The sequence below is a fragment of the Oncorhynchus gorbuscha genome, linkage group LG02, assembly GCF_021184085.1.
Source record: "Oncorhynchus gorbuscha isolate QuinsamMale2020 ecotype Even-year linkage group LG02, OgorEven_v1.0, whole genome shotgun sequence".
NCBI classification, from domain to species: Eukaryota; Metazoa; Chordata; class Actinopteri; order Salmoniformes; family Salmonidae; genus Oncorhynchus; species Oncorhynchus gorbuscha.
In genome coordinates, this window is record NC_060174.1 from 64,273,353 (window position 1) to 64,283,298 (window position 9,946).

The 9,946-nt window shown below is 47.6% G+C and overlaps 1 pseudogene; it reads right to left on the reverse strand.

Moving 5' to 3' along the window:
* Positions 1–1,129: 1,129 nt before the first annotated feature.
* Positions 1,130–4,461, reverse strand: LOC123990524 (annotated as a pseudogene).
* Positions 4,462–9,946: the final 5,485 nt, after the last annotated feature.

A 9,946-nucleotide genomic window follows, 5' to 3' on the forward strand; every position in this document is an offset into this window, starting at 1 on the left:
TTGGTGCGGCTGGCTTCAGGGTTAAGTGGGCATTGTGTCAAGGAGCGATGCGGCTTGGTTGGGTTGTGTTTCGGAGGACTCACAGCTCTCGACCTTCACCTCTCCCGAGTCCGTAGGGGAGTTGCAGCAATGAGTCAAGACTGTAACTACCAATTCGATACCACGAAATTGGGGAGATAATGGGGGGGCTGACTTGTTTTCACATCGCATTGTAGATTTTAGCTGTATAAATGATGTACTCGAGGTAACTGATTAACTGTTTTCTCTGGCTACTCCGATTTCAGAGCACTCTTGTCTGAGTGTGCATGAACAAAGAATTACTGATGAATCTAAAAACGCTCAGCACCCGTTGAATATGCTTCTGCATTGCTTGCTGTTTAGAGTTTTAGGCTGGGTTTCTGTATAGAACTTTAACATCTGCTGATGTAAAGGACATTATAAATACATTTGATTAAATATGGCTGGTGTCAATAAACGTCAGCAATTATTTTTACAATTAAATTGTTGACGGCAGCACAGTTTCAGTCACCAATGCTCTGGGTAACATAAACAACCTAACCAGCTCTGTTAGGGCGAATAAAATGGTCAGAGTGAGGTGTTTGGGAGAAGCTAGCCAACGTTAGCTGGTTAGCTTGGGTGCTTGTGAGGTCAGATACTTGGATCAACCCTCCTCCTCGGCCAGAGCGTCCAGTGTGCCCTCTGAACGCTCTGACTTGACTTTAGAAACGGCCAGAACCATCTCTGGCACTCCAGATTGAATTTACAAACAAGGTCTCAAAAGAAATCAATGCTTACTAAACTTACTTAATGGTATTTTTCTAAGCAAGATACTAACACAGCCAAAGTGAGTGTACTGTAAGTATGTGAGAATGGCATTTTGTTTAGAAAGTAAGAATTGTGGGTATAACTGTAAAAATATATTTTTTTAATGAATATGATGGGTCTTGTAGAGTCACCGTAAAGTCGGGTGTTATGCACACCAATCAAAAGCCTGTGGACTTTAAGAAGTTAGACAATGATCTCCTGAGGGCTGAGTGTTGCTCAGGCTCGTCTTCTCTGCTGCAGCCAGACAACCTGGTTTCCCACTCAGCTACACCCATCTTCTCAGCTATACCCCAGTCCTTGTCTGCTACACCCCAGTCTTCTGCTTTATCCAGTCCCTGTATTTGGTGATGTAGATGCCAGGCTTGTTCCTGTGGGAACAGCCATCCCCCCCAGCTCACCACTCCAGCTAGGAAGATAAGTCTACTAACCCCATGAAGAACAACGGACCTTCAACAGCTCCTTGTCAGAAGGAGCAGGGCAAAGATGGCATGATGATAACCTAAAGTAAGGGAGGATAAAACATGCGTCACGTAGGATAGACTAGCTGCTGGCTGGGTTACCAGACAGGCATCTACTCCTCCTTATAGTACACCAGCACATAACATGTTGGAAGTGGTCTGTCCTTCCTTCAGGATGTTGCACACTGATATTAATGATGCGGACCTCTGCCTTCTACAACATTGATGTTAAAACCTGGGATAGTGAATGACACTCAAGATTCTGTTATTATGAGCCGTCCTCCCCCCAGCAGCCTCCACTGGTTGCGTGTGACAGGGCTGTCTATTTCCATAAGAGCTATGTCGTTGTCAGAGGTGCGGGCGTGGTAGACCGAATGCTGAGTGATCTGCTTCAGGTTCTTCTTCACTGTCCAATCGTCAGTCTGACTTCGAACATTAAAGCCCAAGGTAAGCCTCCCATTGTTGAGGTTGAGAATACCTGTTGGAATACACACTCTTAGTTCACGATCCCACATTTCACAAGGATCACAATGATTTTGAAAGCTGAACTGAAAACAGGAGAGGTTACAGGGAACAGTCCTCAGAGCAGTTGGGAAACGTGGCTCAAACGTACAGTAGTGTGAGTGAAATAGTAGGAACAAGAAGGTGAGTACGTACTTGACTTTGACGTCATCCTGGACACAGTGGGCAGCAGTGACGGGCCAGCGGTCGTTGATAACTGAGGCTTCACACACATGGCTAGACCCTCGGAGGCGAAGGCTAACTTGCCAGGATCACTCTCCCTCACTGGAGGCCTGCCCGCCCACAATATGGGAGTGTCTGTAAGACCGTGTACCACACTCTGCACACCAGTGGAGGCTGCTGAGGGGAGGACGGCTCATAATAGTGGCTGGAACGGAGCAAACGGAATGGCATCAAACCATGTGTCTGGTGTATTTGATACCATTCCACTGATTCCGCTCCAGCCATTACCACAAGCCTGTCCTCCCCAATTAAGGTGTTACCAACCTCCTGTGCTGCACAGAGACACACACAAAAACATATTGGCAAATTAATGACATTCAGAAGCCAAAAGTATATCACAATCTAATCTGATTATTCTGACCACTGACCAGACATCTTTTATTTGCATGTGTATCCCCCTACTTTGAAGGGGTAGGCTGAAGAGAAGGGATATTCAACTCTTAACCCATGAGGTCTGGAGCCTGCTGGTTTTCTGTTCTACATGGTAATTAATTGCATCCACCTGGTGTCCCAGGTCTACATCAGTCCCTGATTAGAGAGGAACAATGAAAAGAGGTCCAGAGCTGAGTTTGAGGGCTCTAGAACTAACTGCCAATCAGGACTGTGTATGTAAATATATATATATACACACACACACACACACACACACACACACACACACACACACACACACACACACACACACACACACACACACACACACACACACACACACACACACACACACACACACACACACACACACACACACACACACACTTGTATCAAAAGTCAACAGCAGCAGGAGGCTCCACAAACAATGTACATTTTTTATTTTGAGATATCAGCTCAACTTCCTGCATTTCAACATATTTTGTGTCGAAAAATGTCCCAGTTTTATAATGCTATTCTACACATGTCATGAGGCTAAGAGAAAATGTTGCAGTTTCAAAGCTAATATCCTGCAATTCTACACTTCTACATTCTGGCCCTGCAGACACGCTTTATCAGAGGTGGGTAATGGGAGGGAACATTTGGAGAAGTGAAGGTGCCTTTAAGTCCTGATAATTTACAGCCACAATCTATGCAGGAAGAGAAACGGATAAGGAGAATCACCACCATTGGGGACACAAAATTATATTTATTCCATAGTTTATCCACAGCAACCAGCTTCACCTTGGCTCTAGGGGAAGCTCAGAGTAAGTGGATCTGAAGCCAGGGAAGTTCTTCTCCTCGTTGGTTACCAGCATCAGCAGCATGACGTTTCCAGAGGAAATGAACGACAGATGCTCATTGCATGTATAATATCCACATTTCCTGCGCACAGAGATAAAAACATGATTTAACTGAGGCAGACAATTTTACTTGGATGGAACTCATTAGTCATGAGCCAGGCATCTGAAGTAAATATCAATGGGAAAATGTTGACTGTTTCTTGTCTCCACTTTCTCACTCTGCCATTGGCACCAGGGAGTCATACACATTGATGAAGTCGTTCTGACAGTCATCCTCCAAATTGAAGGTGTCAAACTCCAGTTGAACCTTGTAGCCTTGATCAGCATGTAGCCTCCACGCCAAGTCTGTGTTTGGAGGGTACGGAGAATCAGGAAAGCCAGGTCTGTAAGGTGCCTGTGCGAAGCTTACGGGTGTGATGGGAATAGGTTTGGGGTGGCTGAGAGACAGACGGACAGACAGGCAGAGGAGACAAGGTCAGTTAGCTGCACATGGATGGCCTGTGACATTGTTAGGAATATTATGATTAAAAGAATAAACAATATCCTCATTTTAAATAGAACTGTAAGTAAACTTATACTCTGCTTTATTATATCGGATGAACAATATGAGTTCATAAGAAGGGATTGTGTGACACGGAGAAGGAGTAATTCAAGTTAAAGAACACCATTCCAACTAGGCAGAAAGGAATGGGTTGTGGATTAAGTAAGCAGATAAGGTAGTTAACCTATGATTGAACCGACAAAACTTAGCTCTGGGGTGTTTTAGATAAGACAGTGAGTGCATTCCTAGGTTTTCTGTTCATTAGAACTGTCAGCTAAGTGGTGATCGATAATGTTGAGGGGTCAAAAGTTAATTCAGTTGTGTTGTGTGTCCTGTGTATGTGCTAGTGGGTCAGAATGAACTTTTAAAGTTCCCTTTGTCTTGGTCTGGAGGAGGAGATTCATTTTAGAAGCAATGAAATGACGTCATGTTATTGTATATAAACTGTTGCTCGTGGTAACGTGGCAGCGCGCTCCGAGAATAAATACTTTTGATAAGACTGGTCTCCGTATATTTTATGCAAACAAGATTCTTACAAATTCACATAAAATAGATTAAGGGAATTCAATTAATGAAAACATATTGGAATAATTAAATTACAGTAACAGACATCTAAAAAGATAATAGTTGAAACCTAAACAGCAAATATTTCTCACCATTGATGTCCTTTGTCATACATGCATTCAGAGCTGTAGGTTTATATGAGACAGTAGTATGGAGCAAAGCAAAAAATCTGGTCTGATCTTTAACGGACCTCTTTTTCATCCTTGCAAAAGAGAATGAGAAGGAAATGACTGCAAAAGGCCATAATAACATATGCTTTAATAGATAGGGATGGAGATACTGAGGTAGTATAGGGAACATGTCATATCCCCATGCCCATCCTCCCCTGCTGACTTCGCTCCAGTGGATCCATGTAGCCAAGAGTTTCACTGCAGAATCTTGACCAATCGGTACTTCGAACTCAGACAAGTAGGCCACTACATTGACCTCACTTCATCCGTTGCCTTTTGGACAGACACATAGTGCATTGTGATTTCAATTTATATTTGAGAGATTAAGCAGCAAGAAACATAACAATCATGGGTTGAATATAAACAAATTGTCATGTTTTGTCATTGATTATCATGCCTTGTCCCTGTTCTTCTCCTTCTATTCGTTTCCCTCTGCTGGTCTTATTAGGTTCTTTCCCTCTTTCTATCCCTCTCTCTCCCCCTCCCTCTCTCACTCTCCCGCTCTCTCTTCTCTCTATCGTTCCGTTCCTGCTCCCAGCTGTTCCTATTCCCCTAATCAATCATTTAGTCTTCCCACACCTGTTCCCGATCCTTTTCCCTGATTAGAGTCCCTATTTCTCTCCTTGTTATTCGTTTCTGCCCTGTCGGTTCCTTGTCTAGAATTCATCGTGCTGTGTTTGTGTATCGCCCTGTCGTGTCGTGTTGTCCTCAGATGCTGCGTGGTGAGCAGGTGTCTGAGTCTGTTTGGTTCAAGTGCCTTCCCGAGGCAACCTGCTGTTCACCTGCTGTTCAAGATCGAGTCTCCAGTTTGTCCTCGTCATTTCGAGTGAAAGTTGTGTTTTTTGATTGTATTTACTTTACTGGATTAAAGACTCTGTTTTCGCCAAGTCGCTTTTGGGTCCTCTTTCACCTGCATGACAGAAGGAACCGACCAAGGAATGGACCCAGCGACTTCAGACGCTCGTTACACTGCCGTCGAGATCCAAGGAGCCATGCTCGGCAGACACGAGCAGGAATTGTCTGCTGCTCGCCATGCCGTGGAGAACCTGGCCGCTCAGGTTTCCGACCACTCTGGACAGTTCCAGAGTCTTCGTCTCGTGCCACCTGTTACTTCCTGGCCTGCCGAGCCTCCAGAACCTAGGGTTAATAACCCACCTTGCTACTCCGGGCAGCCCACTGAGTGCCGCTCCTTTCTCACGCAGTGTGAGATTGTGTTCTCTCTCCAACCCAACACATACTCTAGAGAGAGAGCTCGGGTTGCTTACGTCATTTCACTCCTTACTGGCCGGGCTCGAGAATGGGGCACAGCTATCTGGGAGGCAAGGGCTGATTGCTCTAACAAGTACCAGAACTTTAAAGAGGAGATGATTCGGGTTTTTGACCGTTCAGTTTTTGGTAGGGAGGCTTCTAGGGCCCTGGCTTCCCTATGCCAAGGTGAACGGTCCATAACGGATTATTCTATTGAGTTTCGCACTCTTGCTGCCTCTAGTGAGTGGAACGAGCCGGCGCTGCTCGCTCATTTTCTGGAGGGACTCCACGCAGTGGTTAAGGATGAGATTCTCTCCCGGGAGGTTCCTTCAGATGTGGACTCTTTGATTGCTCTCGCCATCCGCATAGAACGACGGGTAGATCTTCGTCACCGGGCTCGTGGAAGAGAGCTCGCATCAACGGTGTTTCCCTGCTCCGCATCGCAACCATCTCCCTCCTCTGGCTCAGAGACTGAGCCCATGCAGCTGGGAGGGATTCGCATCTCGACTAAGGAGAGGGAACGGAGGATCACCAACCGCCTGTGCCTCTATTGCGGAGTTGCTGGACATTTTGTTAATTCATGTCCAGTAAAAGCCAGAGCTCATCTGTAAGCGGAGGGCTACAGGTGAGCGCAACTACTCAAGTCTCTCCATCAAAATCCTGTACTACTTTGTCGGTCCATCTACGCTGGACCGGTTCGGGTGCTACATGTAGTGCCTTGATAGACTCTGGGGCTGAGGGTTGTTTCATGGACGAAGCATGGGTTCGGAAACATGACATTCCTTTCAGAGAGTTAGAGAAGCCTACGCCCATGTTCGCCTTAGATGGTAGTCATCTTCCCAGTATCAGATTTGAGACACTACCTTTAACCCTCACAGTATCTGGTAACCACAGTGAGACTATTTCTTTTTGATTTTTCGTTCACCGTTTACACCTGTTGTTTTGGGTCATCCCTGGCTAGTATGTCATAATCCTTCTATTAATTGGTCTAGTAATTCTATCCTATCCTGGAACGTTTCTTGTCATGTGAAGTGTTTAATGTCTGCCATCCCTCCCGTTTCTTCTGTCCCTACTTCTCAGGAGGAACCTGGCGATTTGACAGGAGTGCCGGAGGAATATCATGATCTGCGCACGGTCTTCAGTCGGTCCCGAGCCAACTCCCTTCCTCCTCACCGGTCGTATGATTGTAGTATTGATCTCCTTCCGGGGACCACTCCTCCTCGGGGTAGACTATACTCTCTGTCGGCTCCCGAACGTAAGGCTCTCGAGGATTATTTGTCTGTGTCTCTTGACGCCGGTACCATAGTGCCTTCTTCCTCTCCGGCCGGGGCGGGGTTCTTTTTGTTAAGAAGAAGGACGGTACTCTGCGCCCCTGCGTGGATTATCGAGGGCTGAATGACATAACGGTTAAGAATCGTTATCCGCTTCCCCTTATGTCATCAGCCTTCGAGATTCTGCAGGGAGCCAGGTGCTTTACTAAGTTGGACCTTCGTAACGCTTACCATCTCGTGCGCATCAGAGAGGGGGACGAGTGGAAAACGGCGTTTAACACTCCGTTAGGGCATTTTGAGTACCGGGTTCTGCCGTTTGGTCTCGCCAATGCGCCAGCTGTTTTTCAGGCATTAGTTAATGATGTTCTGAGAGACATGCTGAACATCTTTGTTTTTGTCTATCTTGACGATATCTTGATTTTTTCTCCGTCACTCGAGATTCATGTTCAGCACGTTCGACGTGTTCTACAGCGCCTTTTAGAGAATTGTCTCTACGTAAAGGCTGAGAAGTGCTCTTTTCATGTCTCCTCCGTTACTTTTCTCGGTTCCGTTATTTCCGCTGAAGGCATTCAGATGGATTCCGCTAAGGTCCAAGCTGTCAGTGATTGGCCCGTTCCAAGGTCACGTGTCGAGTTGCAGCGCTTTTTAGGTTTCGCTAATTTCTATCGGCGTTTCATTCGTAATTTCGGTCAAGTTGCTGCCCCTCTCACAGCTCTTACTTCTGTCAAGACGTGTTTTAAGTGGTCCGGTTCCGCCCAGGGAGCTTTTGATCTTCTAAAAGAACGTTTTACGTCCGCTCCTATCCTCGTTACTCCTGACGTCACTAGACAATTCATTGTCGAGGTTGACGCTTCAGAGGTAGGCGTGGGAGCCATTCTATCCCAGCGCTTCCAGTCTGACGATAGGGTTCATCCTTGCGCTTATTTTTCTCATCGCCTGTCGCCATCTGAGCGCAACTATGATGTGGGTAACCGTGAACTGCTCGCCATCCGCTTAGCCCTAGGCGAATGGCGACAGTGGTTGGAGGGGGCGACCGTTCCTTTTGTCGTTTGGACAGACCATAAGAACCTTGAGTACATCCGTTCTGCCAAACGACTTAATGCCCGTCAAGCTCGTTGGGCATTGTTTTTCGCTCGTTTCGAGTTTGTGATTTCTTACCGTCCGGGTAGCAAGAACACCAAGCCTGATGCCTTATCCCGTCTGTTTAGTTCTTCTGTGGCTTCTACTGATCCCGAGGGGATTCTTCCTTATGGGCGTGTTGTCGGGTTAACAGTCTGGGGAATTGAAAGACAGGTTAAGCAAGCACTCACGCACACTGCGTCGCCGCGCGCTTGTCCTAGTAACCTCCTTTTCGTTCCTGTTTCCACTCGTCTGGCTGTTCTTCAGTGGGCTCACTCTGCCAAGTTAGCTGGTCATCCCGGTGTTCGAGGCACTCTTGCGTCTATTCGCCAGCGCTTTTGGTGGCCGACTCAGGAGCGTGACACGCGCCGTTTCGTGGCTGCTTGTTCGGACTGCGCGCAGACTAAGTCGGGTAACTCTCCTCCCTGCCGGTCGTCTCAGACCGCTCCCCATTCCTTCTCGACCATGGTCTCACATCGCCCTAGACTTCATTACCGGTCTGCCTTTGTCTGCGGGGAAGACTGTGATTCTTACGGTTGTCGATAGGTTCTCTAAGGCGACACATTTCATTCCCCTCGCTAAACTTCCTTCCGCTAAGGAGACGGCACAAATCATTATCGAGAATGTATTCAGAATTCATGGCCTCCCGTTAGACGCCATTTCAGACAGAGGCCCGCAATTCACGTCACAGTTTTGGAGGGAGTTCTGTCGTTTGATTGGTGCGTCCGTCAGTCTCTCTTCCGGGTTTCATCCCCAGTCTAACGGTCAAGCAGAGAGGGCCAATCAGACGATTGGTCGCATACTACGCAGCCTTTCTTTCAGAAACCCTGCGTCTTGGGCAGAACAGCTCCCCTGGGCAGAATACGCTCACAATTCGCTTCCTTCGTCTGCTACCGGGTTATCTCCGTTTCAGAGTAGTCTGGGTTACCAGCCTCCTCTGTTCTCATCCCAGCTTGCCGAGTCCAGCGTTCCCTCCGCTCAAGCGTTTGTCCAACGTTGTGAGCGCACCTGGAGGAGGGTGAGGTCTGCACTTTGCCGTTACAGGGCACAGACTGTGAGAGCCGCCAATAAACGCAGGATTAAGAGTCCAAGGTATTGTTGCGGCCAGAGAGTGTGGCTTTCCACTCGCAACCTTCCTCTTACGACAGCTTCTCGTAAGTTGACTCCGCGGTTCATTGGTCCGTTCCGTGTCTCCCAGGTCGTCAATCCTGTCGCTGTGCGACTGCTTCTTCCGCGACATCTTCGTCGCGTCCATCCTGTCTTCCATGTCTCCTGTGTCAAGCCCTTTCTTCGCACTCCCGTTCGTCTTCCCTCCCCCCTCCCGTCCTTGTCGAGCGCACCTATTTACAAGGTACATAAGATCATGGACATGCGTTCTCGGGGACGGGGTCACCAATACTTAGTGGATTGGGAGGGTTACGGTCCTGAGGAGAGGAGTTGGGTTCCGTCTCGGGACGTGCTGGACCGTTCACTCATTGATGATTTCCTCCGTTGCCGCCAGGATTCCTCCTCGAGTGCGCCAGGAGGCGCTCGGTGAGTGGGGGGTACTGTCATGTTTTGTCATTGATTATCATGCCTTGTCCCTGTTCTTCTCCTTCTATTCGTTTCCCTCTGCTGGTCTTATTAGGTTCTTTCCCTCTTTCTATCCCTCTCTCTCCCCCTCCCTCTCTCACTCTCCCGCTCTCTCTTCTCTCTATCGTTCCGTTCCTGCTCCCAGCTGTTCCTATTCCCCTAATCAATCATTTAGTCTTCCCACACCTGTTCCCGATCCTTTTCCCTGATTAGAGTCCCT